This window comes from Spea bombifrons, chromosome 11 (assembly GCF_027358695.1).
Source record: "Spea bombifrons isolate aSpeBom1 chromosome 11, aSpeBom1.2.pri, whole genome shotgun sequence".
Taxonomy (NCBI): Eukaryota; Metazoa; Chordata; class Amphibia; order Anura; family Pelobatidae; genus Spea; species Spea bombifrons.
The window spans coordinates 16,687,654-16,699,718 of record NC_071097.1 but is presented as its reverse complement, the minus strand read 5'-3'; the positions used below and the strand labels follow the sequence as shown (position 1 = coordinate 16,699,718).

The 12,065-nt window shown below is 38.9% G+C and overlaps 1 protein-coding gene across 4 annotated transcripts in view; it reads left to right on the top strand.

The window, feature by feature from the left end:
- The window catches only part of ZSWIM8 (zinc finger SWIM-type containing 8), a 51,757-nt gene that overhangs the window by 1,039 nt on the left and 38,653 nt on the right, over window positions 1-12,065 (top strand). The window lies entirely within an intron of this gene.

Below are 12,065 nucleotides of genomic sequence, written 5' to 3'. Positions count from 1 at the left end.
TAAGATGCCTAATTTTGGTCATATATTTCTCATAAGATTTTAGCTAGGATACCCCCCAAAAAATACTCCAAATTTGTTTTTTTGAGTGCACTTGACTGCATTTGATATGTTCATTTGTTATGAATCATAACACCCTTAAATTCCCAAAATAAGTAATAATTCTTGCTTGATAAAGGGAGACATGATTTTTAAAACAAGTCTTAACTGTAGTCATCAAATGTTTATCAGCGATTTATTGAGGAGAGCAGTTGGGCATTTTTCAGTCCCAACTAATTGGTATATCGTTTGTTCCAAAGCAGAAATGCTGAAATAGAAAGAAAGTTAAAGGTTGGAGAGCTAAATACAAATTAAACAAAGCCGTATGTTTTAGATGCCGAGGGTATTTGCCTCCTGGGATTCCTCTGTTTTGGAATTGCATAGGTACTTGAAGGCTCAGTCTTGTAAGAAAGCAATGCCCGTTCTGTGTCACTGGTACAGAAGGCTAGTGTGTCTGCAGACCAAATGAGGATTGGGGGGGGCATCAGTTATTTCTATTTAGTTACAGTTTATTGACTGTTCTTATAAAATTTCAAGTTAGTTCTGCAGAGTCTGTTGCGTTTGGCAATTTTTCCAAATGTATTTTTTTGCTGCTATCGTTCATTGGCGGAAGACAGTGTACCTTAACCCTTTGACACAAGAAATCTGGTCACTTTGATCTTCTGCTGTCCAGTATAACAAATTCCAGACTTAGACTGTCTCTACAATTTGTTTGGCATAATCTTCAAGTAAGAAAACAATGCTTTACAAAATACAGCTAGTGTTATTTTCGGCTTTATGATTTAAAGAACTAATAGAGTTCAATGTCTCATTTTCTTAGCCACTGAAACCTTTCTGGACTTTGCTTCATTTCAGTTTCAGTTTATTGTAAACATTCAGTATTAGAAGGGCAGTTGTTTCTCGGTGTGGATAACTTCTTGTACAAAGAACTGTCATATGTGAAATTAATTGGCCCATATCAAAATGTATAACAAGTGTTTTAAAACAAGCCTTTAGTTGTGAACTCAAACCCCAGTTATTCATTGCTGTATTTTTATTCCTGTTAAAAAGTTTTATAAATTGAAAAAGTAGATTTTTCTAGAGGAAGTACCATGTAAAAAAAATACTCGTACGCGTAGAAAGCTGTAAGGTAGGCTAGCATTACCCAGAACATTCCCTGGGTAATGACTTTCCCTGCTCAAACACCACACTAAACTGATTCTTTATGGTTATCCTAATGAATCCCTGCTTGCACAATGACATCCATACCTCCATAGGCATTATTAGTCAGTGTCAGGCTGGGTGATTCAGACTGAGCCATTCTGTTGTTTAAAACAAGCCAGTATGTTTGTCTAGTAGATTGGACCAAGATAAAAGAGCTATAACACTTGCAAATGGCTAATATGAAGTTGTTTAAAAACATTATGCAAAAGCTACCACAAAGCTTTTATAGATGTGCCATTTTAAGGAATTTTCACTAATCAGGCCTATAAAATATCCCTCAGTCTAAGGTTAAAAAAATACTGGAGCATTTAGAGTACACTATATCAAGCTCTTATGCATCAAAACCTGTGCAATATGTTTGGGGCCGTCCAAGGTGTACGGGTACAATAATGGCGCTGTGCACCTTTAAGAATTTGAGCGTCAAGAAATGTCATATCCCAGCGAGCCAAGTCTTAAAGGTGCAGAGTGCTTTTTAATGAGGCCTATGGAGGATGTGCTCAGCCGGCATAACTGTCAAAGTGTAAATAGGCCGGTTGGGGAGATCAAACCTTTCCCTTGTAACCGGCCATTGTGTGACTTGACACCTGGGGCTTGGTCCCACTGGGCCTGCTACCCTAGGCGAGAATACCGTCACTGGCTGCAATGGTGGTTTTAACCCTTTCCATGCGCTAATTCCACCACCAGCCTTTGTCAAAGTTTGTGGTAGTCATTTTGTGTATGGCTGGTGGCAGGATTAGTGCAAGAAAAGTGTTAAAATACAATCATTTGAAATACTGTGGTATGTCTTGTTTGGGATAAATTGAATTGGCTGGTGCTACTTGTACTAATTTCCCTATAACTTGCAAAAAAACCCCATAAAAAACATGGTGTATTTCTAAACTCAGGACAAATATATTTCTAGAATTTATTTAGCAGGGTACAAAACTTTAAAACCAGTCCAGTCACAAAGGGGTTAATATGCGTCCTTCAAATACTAAATAAAGTTAAAAGCAGCAGCAGCTATGAAGCCACCCTCCTCCTCCATTGTCTGAGGAATCTTGCCACTGATTGGCAGCTTGATGCTGCCAATCAGAGGCAGAGGGAAACCATCCCATAGAGATCAATGGAGATGCTTTCTGCACATGCGCCCAGGGCAGTAGTTGCCTAACCAGTGCCAGGACTGGTGGTAAGCATACTGCACACATTGAGATGTGTTCAACCACATCCAAGTCCATACGATATGCCCCTTCTAAAAGTGGATGTTCCTGTGTTTTAATGTAAGTACATAAGTTCTTTAGTAACCATGGCAGTGCTTGCTGAGACCATGCAGCAGTTGCCAAAAAGTACCAATTTACTTACAGAAGGATCAATTCTACAAGTAGTAAGTTGGATATAGTGAAAGTTGTAATAATGGAAACAATTACCAGATATAACATAACACAACTCGCCAAACGTCACTATCGAACGTGAGTTTGGAACAGTGTGGACGCTGTCTGTGATGAGTAGAAACACGAGTGGATAAGCAGGACAAGTGGATTTTTTTCTAGCCTTTCCAATGCTTCTCGTGTGTGAGCGCAGAGGAGCCCTGGGTATATCAATGTGGTGTGGTGGTCCAAAAGGTGAACACGTGAATAAACGTAAATTACTAGGCTGTATGAATTATTTTTATGCATGTCATATTAACAACAACCCTTAATAATAAACAATTGTTTTTAGCCTACCAAATATGAGACTGATTGTGATTTGGTCACATAGGTGTCGGCGTTAATGGTAATAAACTCCTCGGCTGTATAGATTTCTGTGGATTTGTTACTGATCTGTAACACGCAAGGGTAAAAGATCATAAAGGATGCTGATTCACTGCTCTGCACTGAACAGGAGTACAATCTGTGCATGCTGGTTACATTAGTCATGGTAGACGGAGGTGTCCCCAGGTGACCTGTTCTGAAGCTCCCCAGGATCCTTTGGTGATGTAGCATGGCCTGTGGTGCATTGCATTTAATTGACACCATGCTACTCTGCGAACACTACGCCTTGGAATATAATGTCTGAATCTGTCATTTGGCAGGAAATCTCATGCAAACTCAGTACTGTGCCAGTTTTTTTTTTTTTTTAAATAACCTTTATTATTACACCATGACTTGGCAAATGGGTTGTCAGAGAAAAATATGGTGTTCTATCTTTACACATTTATAGGCAATTAGCTAGTGTGTAGAGCAAGATGCGTCCTCACACACTGTTCCTAATGAAAGTCATTTGTATTTTGCAAAATCAACAGGAATGTCTTTCTCTGTCCGCTATGTCGTTTGCTTAGATGCACATTGAGTTTACACTGAAATAAAGATGAAGTGGAGATCCTGTAGCTTGAGAAGCATGAATAATCTTTAGGGCTGTAAATGCTCTGTAATTGGGACGCTGCAGTTTATTGTACTTTGCTATATGTTCATTAAATCATCTGCAGCCTGGTAGATACGCGTTGTTAGCTCTGTAGCATAATCCCCGGTTTTAGCTATACTACTTTCCCTAATGCTTAAATACTTTGTGTAGTTAAACGCGTTGTCTGGTCGTATGGTGTTCACACCCCATTATCACACTGCTATAAAACCCCCTAATGCATTTACAAAATAGCAACATCATTGCAAACGGTTGAAGAAGCCACGAGTCTGAAATCAAGTGAATTTAAAATTAGCAATGTTTGACAGTGTTGTCCACTAAAGCATTTTTCTTTGGGCAATTTGCATGTTTAAGTAATTCATTTATTCTTTTGTTAAGACGTGCAAAAATCAGACACTAAAATATATTACTATTTGGCACATTTTTCATTAGAAATCATCCATCTAGAGTTTATTTTTTTGCAGCGATCTTTTTTTTTTTTTTTTTTTTTTTTTTCTCTCAAAAGAAACTCATGTTAAGGTGTAATTTTTAAATGTAATGTAATGTTTAAATGTTTAAAAATGTGGAAATCTACGTTTTCATGTTATATGTGTTTAATAACAATAATTTAAGAAATATAATTCTGTTTCAGGATTAAAATGGTGGTTATCCCTTTTTGCACCTTACAATGAAGCATGTTAACTTTAAAATACTGTTTAACTCACTACTGAATGTATTTATATATGTACAGGCATTGGCGTCCCACTGCTTTCAACGTATGCTTCCCTAGTGGTTGAAATAGATTATGCTAAACCGTGTGAGATGCCAGAAATCCATAGCTCCTAAAATGTGCTGCCGTATCCTAATATTATTATTATTATTATTGCTTTATATAGCACCATCATATTCTGTAGCGCTGTACAATGGCGTTATATTTGTTCCTTTATATTGATCTGTGTAGTCATTTACAGCCTTGACTACTAAAAGTTCTGACAGTTTTGCTTTGTTTCTTTCCACGTAAGTTCATCCATCCAGTCATTGAAAACCAAAAACATAAGCTACTTTAGTTTTGTTCAATATGCACCATTCTTAATTCAGATCATTTTTTGGCACCTTTTGCTTATTAAGCCATCACACAATCTCTGCAAAATTATTGCTAAAAGACTGACACCAGAGAAATGTATTAACATGCAGCAGGGATGTGCAATTTTATATCGCCCAACGCCCGGGACATGCATTTCTGGGCGGCGGGCAGATGTTTTTCTTCTTTCATTTAGCCCTGGTGCGGGCAATATCTGCCCCCCCAGACATGCCATTCTGCCCCCCAAAATGTGTTCAGTCATATCTCCTGAGTACAGTGATACCACCCATGCATGGGTTTGCCAGGCTGTACATTTTTCAATGTTGAACTTTGACATTTGGTGATCTTGTGCCCATGCCCTATTTGGTACCTCTTTCAGCCTGGCCAATTCCATGTGCCCAATAAGACAATATATTTTTGAAAACTAGACACTCCAGGGTATTTCAAATGCTGGTATTTTTACTCTTTGCATGCACACATTTTACCACCAGCCTTTGTCAAAGTTTGCAGTAGTATTTTTGTGTGTATTTTTCCCACACACTTTGTACAATATGTGTTCAGCAACATCTCCTGAGTATATACCCCCCATGCATTGAGTTGTCAGGTTATTTGGGGGGCCACATTTGGGAAATGTTGTTGGGAGCATTTTCAATTTACCCCATCAGACCATACAGTTTAAAAAAAAAATTTGGGCCTGGTGTACACACTCACGTGGAGACCGAAGAACCCTCTCCCCTGTCCCTGAAGCTGCCTCTGGAAGCTGGGACGCAATTGCTGGTCTATAGACCAGCCATTACATGGGTGGGGAGTCTCTTTGATGACTGCTGTAGGCTTCCATGCCTACAGGAGTCATCTAAGGGCTTGTGGGGGCTCGTTTTTGCTGTTGCTGGTCTACCTGGGCTTCCAGGCAGACCACCAGCAGCAGAGCCCCGTACAAAACTGGAATTAACCCCTAAATGCCGCAGGGGGATGTTGTGTGGGGACCCAATCAACACTGAATCCCCTTTTCTGAAGCTGCCTGTGGCAGCTGAAAACGCGATTGCTGGTTTTCCTGCAACCACGTTTTCAGCCTACAGGATCACTCCGTGGGAGTGATCACAGGCTTGGGGGCGGGCTCTGAGTGGCCCAGACTCCTGGGCAGACAGCAGCAGCAGCAGGGCCCCGCGGGCAATTTTTTGTGAATGTAACAGGCTGACAAACACCTCAGCCTGGCGCCTGGGATTTGTCGAGCCCTGGTTTAAATCCATGACGGTCCTGGCACGTCAGTTGACGTTAACGGAATGTTTTTATGTGACGTACCCGGACCATCAATTGTACTCGAGGTTACATTTTTTTTAATAAAACGAAAAATGTATATATTGTTTTTTTTCTGTTTAATCAAAAAAAATAATATGCCAAATAACCGACCTAATTGTGTTAATATAACATTATTTAGTGGTTAATTAATTTATTTAATACATAGCCCTTATTTAAATACAGTTTTGATTAAAATTATTTTTTGATGATCAGGACAAATGGATTGTTATGAAGGACAAGTAGATTGGGCTACCATTTTAGTCTCTTGGACAAGTAGATTTTTAAAAAAATTCCACACCACTGATGCGGCATAATGTGCACGGATCACTGATCGGCAAAGCCTTGGGCTCCCAAATTTCTCGTCGGTTGGCAGCTGTTGGGTAAGAGTACACATCATACACTGTACCTGTGCTCAGATTGCACAAACACCCAAACCGAGTTTGATTTTATATTCTACGTATTACGTAACTTCAGGAAAACGGGCCATGAACCCCGTTGGCTTTCCACAGCATAACGGTAACAAAATCCTTAGCAAGGTCACGACCGGAAATGAACAAATGCTTCAGTTCTTCCGCCCTCTCTTATCCATTCTTTTCACATTTCTCTTCTCTCTAATCTTTGGATCTATTGTAGTATCAGCCCTATACAGTAAGACGGCTGCTTGCTTTTTGTTCCCTTGTTACGTGGCTCTTACCATGCGAGAGCTCTGGTGGAAAATATGTTTGTCGCAAAGTGCGGATGATATACCGCACGTTCCCTGTTCACAGATTGTTTCAGACGCAGCCTTCGTGGTTGCCAAAGTTACCCTGCAATCTAAAGGCACCCGAGACACTCAGGAGCCCATATCTGATATCCAGAAGAGATTCGTTCAGATCTGATATCCACGTTAGCATTTTTGTTCAATGAACGTATTCCCTTCCTTGCTGCACGCGCTCTGAATTTGGGATCAGGTGCAGAATAAACTGAGTGACAAGATTCAGCTGTCAGGGCTCACCCGAGCGGCCCATGCTGCGGCGCTGGAATACTAAGCATGAAATCCTCACTTATGTTGACATGGGTACCATATGGCAGACGCTTCCCTTTGTAGCCAGGGGCACTTAGGGTTTTTGTGTTTAATTCATTAGTTTTCCCTCATGGGCTTTGTTTCTGTGCATGGCAGTTATGATACGTTTCCTGCTTAACCCTTTCAGTGCCATGGACATGTTCAGCTTACCCATTTGGTGCCAAAAAAAGGCAAGGAATTGGGTTCTGGCACCTTTCAGGCATTAAAAAAGGCTTTAAATACTTAACATTTATTTAATACTTAACACTTATTTAAACTTGTTCCACCATCCTAGCAGGGCATATCTGCACTTATGTATGTTGCCATGCTGTATATATGTCATTTATTTATTCTGAAAGCCAGTTTAACCCCTAAAGATTTTAATTTCTCCAGCTGATGATTTTGGGTTGGAATGAAATTAAACTTCATTATGGGTTGTGAAGGGGCAGCTTGAGGTTTTGTTGTGAATGCTTTCATAAAGCTTGCCTATTAGATGTATTTTGCTTTTGAGTATAAAGTGGATATAGAGGCAAAAGGTGATTATTGTTGACCTTATTTGCATGCGCCTACCCAGAATCCCTTGTGGCAGCACCATGAGATTTCTGGGGGGAAAAAAACAAGCCTTCTGGCTTGTCTGGTGTCGGTAGATGAGTGTTTAATAATACTTCTACTACCCCCTTAATTTTAAGTGGAAGGGTTTTCCATCACCTTTACCCACCATAACTTATGTAATGGTACTTTTGTTTCTAGTTGTTTGTTTTGTTTTTCAAACAACTAGAAGTGTAGTGTAAAAGTGCCTCGTCTATATGATGTCAAGTAGATTTAAATGAACATTCCACACTTTCATTAGTAAAATGCACAATTAAGTCTGTTTTGCACAGACTTCATTGAATTTACGTTACACAAATTGATGAAAGTATTCTTCTATTGTTCAGAAAGGAGACATTCTTCCTCCCCTGTCTAAATCTGCTTTTGTGTAGTTGTGTGTTGAATAAATGAAACAAAAGGGTTTGCAGGAGACGTGCCGTTTTATCACCCTGACTTTATCTTATGAAGGGCAAATCCAAACAGGTGTCTTCTCTAAGAATAACTTGGATTTTCCTACATAAAGCATATTTAAACGTCACATCAATGAACTATACATTATGCGGGGCCAGCACTTTCACAAATATATCTGCAGGGGATTAAGTACGACTCTCAAAATGTATTTGGTTCTTGGTTTCGTGCAGGATACACACAATTTCCCCCATTGTACTGCTTCTGGTGGAAGGCTGTTCCACCCCTTCAAAGAAATAGATATGCATTTTCTCGTAATGCACAAGTTGAACATCCATTTGACTTTAGTTTACAAAATTCAGAAAGATCAGGAGTAAAAACTTTGAGGGAATGAAAAAAAATATATATATTACTGTTCCTTGTCTCACCTGCCTCTAAGACAGGGCTCGACAAATCCCAGGCACCAGGTCACCATGGCGACTGAGAATTTTGGTGGCGTCTAGGGAGCGACAGTGCAGCGTTAACCCCTTCAATGCCGCAATTGTGGCATTTTAGGGGTTAATTCCCGTTTTGTACAGGGCTCTGCTGCTGGTGGTCCAGACCAGCAACAGCAAAAACGAGCCCCCCACAAGCCCTTTGATGACTCCTGTAGGCATGGAAGCCTACAGCAGTCATCAAAGAGACTCCTCCCTGCAATGGCTGGTCTATAGACCAGCAATTGCGTCCCAGCTCCAACCCTCCCTTGCTGCCTGATTGCTCCATGAGAGCAAAAGTGCAGCGTTAACCCCTTCAATGCCACAATTGTGTGTGACACATTCGTGGCATTGCAGGGGTTAACTTTTGTCCCCACAAGCTTGTGGGGACTAAATATCAGTCAATGCTGTGCTCCAATGGAACATCAGCATTGAAAGAGTAAAAAATATATATATATCAAAAATAAAATAAAAAAACAAACAAAAAACAGCACTGACCTGAAAGTCCAGGGTGCTTCCAGGTCAAATGCTGTGAGTTTAGTAAGTGGGCTGATGATAACCAGATCACTCCTGACCAACTGTTAGTTTAAAAAAAATCCTGGCTCCTAACTTTTTTAGCTGGCGCCTAGATTCACAACAAATTTGTCAAGCCCTGCTCTAAGATCTGTATGCAGATTAGCTGTGTGTGTGTGTGCGTGTGTGTGCGTGTGTGTGCGTGTGTGTGCGTGTGTGTGCGTGTGTGTGTATATAATTAGTGTGTGTAAAAGTCTGGAGTCAGGTAGCTTTAATGAGCAGAGATCAGTTTAATGTAGGTTTAAAGTTACCATGAGCCTGTTCATTCATAAACAATATTAAATGTCTTGTACTCATTGTACTCGTATGATTTATTGTGTGAACATCTTTGGACTAAGTTACCGTTTCATTTTCATATAGCAGATCTCACACAACCTTATTAATTTACATTCAATAACTTGTCAGTGTTCATTTTTATTCTACTAAGCCATTATATACAGAACAGTAATATCCGCTCAGAAGATAAGTGACCGTAATCTGTAGTTATTAAACAGTTCATGGTGCAGTTTAATACCATGGCCCAGATCTATATATTGAGAGACAAACATGGTAATCTGGCTCTTCGCTTGTATTTAGATTGTGTTAAAAGTTTTTGTCCATGTTTGTAAAAAGCACTGTGGAATAAGATGGCGCAATATATCAAATAAATAGATAATAATAACGTGTTTACTCTGGAGTGGAGTTTCAGACGTTACATTGTGAAACGACTTAAGAGCTGAGTATCGAACCGAGCAGAAAAGGCAATGGCACACGGTGAACCAAAATAATTCCTTAAACAAGAGCTAAACATCAGCAGTATAAAGCTGTAATAACGCACCATATTGCAATATATTCAAATAGGGTACATCCCAACATGCACCTGGACGTGTTTTCCTGATTGGCCACTTATTTAACAGCATTTGCATTTGTTCTAATGTATTTTATAACAGAGAACAGCAATTAATGTACCCACATTTATTATAACAAATATCGCTCATAACTCATAAGGTGCAATAAAAGTACTTGCACATTCTGAACATCTGTAAGCAGCAAAAAATATATTTATCAATATCAAAGAATTTGTCAATAAATAAAATGTCTTTTGTTGATGCTGTAGATGGAAACTTTAACCAATCCTTGGTCTTATCTTTGGTTCAAGATATCTGTTTACTTTCAAGAAGTCAAAATACAAAGTGCATAAACAGATCAATAATATTCCAGACAGAATACAAAAAGAAAACTAGAATAAGAAAAACATATAATAAATAATAAACCCCACAGATCTATGTATGGAAGCTAGCATTCTATTAAATAGAAATAGATTTTACATTAAATAGCACACAGAGAGGGTCAGAGACTGTTCTGTCCTTTATTGCTATGAGAAACCTTAAGCTGGCAGCATTTAAATTGGTTCCTGACCACAGATTTAAGAATAGACCAGGGACAGCCCCCTGTTTGCCATTAAACAGAACAGTAAAGCTAAATATATCCAACCTGCCTAACATTATCTGTTTAAGTGTTACTGTTGCTTTTATAAGTGTAGACAAAAAAAAAACCCTCTCTCGATACAAATACCCTTATAGGGGATTCCTGCTACAAATACAATACAATATCATAAAACCATAAAGTTACCCGAAAACAAGCGAGTAACTAAAATCCAGGAACCAAGAATAAATGAATATTTCACAGTATAACAGTGTGTAAAATTATTTTAGAGGATGCCGAATTGTACATAAAATTCTGAAAGACTGTCACTTGCATGAATTATAGTAACCATGTATCAGAACAGTCACAACTGCGGTGAACTATTATGAACACTGTATCAACCGGCAGTATATGCAATATGAATATAAAGGGCTTAGCTTCTTCGTGCTATTGTTTATCCGTACTACAATTGCTGCAACTCCTATGCTGTATCCTGTCACGGTGCCGTCTGATGATCCATATGTGCACGTTGGAAAATTAGATGGTGAAGTCCTATGTGTAGCCACAGTAAGGTAGCTGAGAACAAAAGTTCCATATAGGATTCTACGTAGGGGTTCTCAAAGAACTCATATGAGTTGCAAACAGGCAAAATAATTGCTAGTAGCCTGTCTCTTAAAAATATATCCTTTATTGGACAAAATAATAAAAAGCGGCACTAGGTGAAAAAATCCCGACCGGTTTCGGCAAAACTAGCACCCTTCTCAAGGTGTAATACAATGTGCTTTCATTGAGAGAAAAATATTTATTTTCATTATTTTTTACTCCCTCCACCCATGTTACATTCAGAAGTTTGCCTCTAATGGAAGCATCTGATCAGCGTTTGCATGAAATGTTTGCTCAATTACTGTATTTTATCAAGTAAACTGTAATCTTACCATAAAATCGTAATAGTTGTGAGATCATTTATTCTAAAATTAGGATCAATATAACTTTTTTGTAACTGGAGATCCCCGTTTCCATCGTTGTTCTGGTTCTTCCTTTCTCAGAAACATAGCAGCGAAATGACGACTAGGATTTTCCAGGAATATCTATTACAGTTGTGCAACACTAAATACCATTAGCATAGCCTCTTAATTAACATTTAAAAATAAATATTCATGAATGTAAAAGGGGTGTGTAGTGTGGTATAACTTCCTTTAATACACAAAGCCGTCCACCATTCTAAAGCTTCAAATCCAGAACCATATTACGTCGCCTTCATAGTGTTTAGGGTAGATAAATTAAAATAAAAAATTAAAATCAACAACTAAACAATAGGGGGAGGTTAACTTAATGGAGAGGATGGCGAACAGGACATTAAAGTGACTACTCCCATAGTTGTACACATAGGGTGGATAAAAACCATATCATGGGTTCATATAGTCTGTACCATATAGTGTTTGGATAATGTGACAAGCGGTTGTTGATTGGCTCATGCATCCTTTGTAAGGGTGGAGTAAGGAGAAGGAAGATGATTAAACTTGCATATTGTCACCTGCTGCCACAGAGCTCTTAAGCTATTATATCCGTAACAATAACACTGATTGAGCGGCATAGTAATTTAATGTCT